This window comes from Lampetra planeri, chromosome 64 (genome assembly GCF_965212315.1).
Source record: "Lampetra planeri chromosome 64, kcLamPlan1.2.h2, whole genome shotgun sequence".
Taxonomy (NCBI): domain Eukaryota; kingdom Metazoa; phylum Chordata; class Hyperoartia; order Petromyzontiformes; family Petromyzontidae; genus Lampetra; species Lampetra planeri.
This window is the reverse complement of record NC_136170.1, coordinates 3,450,972-3,452,773: the sequence shown is the minus strand read 5'-3', so window position 1 is coordinate 3,452,773 and position 1,802 is coordinate 3,450,972.

The following is a 1,802-nucleotide window of genomic DNA, read 5'->3' as shown; positions in this document are numbered from 1 at the left end:
TTCTTGATTGTGCCGATGTGTGTGAATGCGTTTCAAATCTGAGCCGTCGTAACGAATCAAATTTTTAAATCCTTTATATTAAGTTCACTTGCTTGCTTGCTTGCGCGCTTACGACCGTGCAAATCTTTCGGTCGTTTTTTAACCCACTTCCCGTGATCCAATCGAGCTGACATTTTGCACACAGACTCGTTGTGCGTGACAATTTATTTTCGTGAAATTTTTTTTCCAAAATGTTACACTTTTTAGGAAAATATATATATATTTAATTACCAATTGCTTAATGGTGGCAGGCAATCATCTGACCCATAGGTGGCAGCCATCTCAAGCCAGAGGACGAGAGGACTCTAGCCGCCACGCATATAAAGGATTTATAGTGAAAAACTTTGTTTTTACGGGTTAATTTTTTATTTGACCAGGGAAGGGCCCCGTTGAGTTTCTACTCAACTCTCTCTTGCAGAAGCGACCGTGGCAATCACGAACGACAGCAGCTCAACGAAGTGGCTCATCCTCGTCATCATCATCGTCGTCATCGTCGTCGTCTTCATCATCATGATCATCGTCATCATGATCATCGTCGTCATCGTCATCATCATCATGATCATCGTCATCATGATCATCGTCATCATCGTCATCATCATCATGATCATCGTCATCATGATCATCGTCGTCATCGTCATCATGATCATCGTCATCATGATCATCGTCATCATCGTCATCATCATCATGATCATCGTCATCATCATGATCATCGTCATCATCGTCGTCATCGTCGTCATCATCGTCATCATCACGTGGACATTCATAGCAGCAACCATAAACTCTTGAAGCGCGTCGATTCCTTCGCTCTCTCAGTCGCTTGTCGTGGCGGGGGTCGCGTCGCCAGCGTGTTGAGCAGGACGGTCCACGCCTCCCACTGTGTACTACTACTACTACACGCTCTCATACTGGTAGGAACCCACTGGTTCCACCAGCCCACAGGGGATTATTGTGTCCGTCCGTCCGTCCTGCAAGGAGGGGCTAGGTGGGGAGGGAGGGGCTTGGTGGGGAGGGGAGGGTGGGGAGGGGCTGGGTGGGGAGGGGCTGGGTGGGGAGGGTGGGGCTGGGTGGGGAGGGGCTGGGTGGGGAGGGTGGAGAGGGGCTGGGTGGGGCTGGGTGGGGAGGGGCTGGGTGGGGAGGGTGGAGAGGGGCTGGGTGGGGAGGGGCTGGGTGGGGAGGGTGGGGAAGGGCTGGGTGGGGAGGGGGGGGGCTGGGTGGGGAGGGGCTGGTCACCCCGTGGTGCCCTTATAAAACTCAACGTTTGACCTACTCACGCCGGCTTGTGCCCACCCTCACAGTCGGGCATATTTGCGGAATACACCACGCCGCCGTTGACCCTGCAGGCCATTGACCGAGCAACCCGACGTTCCTACCAGCTCCCTCCGCAGGAATGTTTTTTAACTCACTCTGTTGTTGTATCCTCAAATCTTGTAACTCAATTTTAACCCACTTCCCAATGTGGTATCGACTGCAAACTTGGTATACTTATGTCATACTGATGACAATACTATATTCTATCATAAAAAAATATATAGTTTTTTAAACATTATTTTTTTAAATCTTACGTTTCGGCTTGGGTCTAATTGTCCACGGTAAACTGACGTTGGCTGTAATTGGCCACGGTCCCTTTCGTTATGGCAAGCTTCGGGGCCACTTCCTGGAGTCGTGGAGTTCTGCCATTGCCAGTACATTTCATAAAAGCGTGTTTAAAAAAAGTTTTTTACAAATATTACTTATTTTATCATGGCCAGAGGAGAGAGACACGC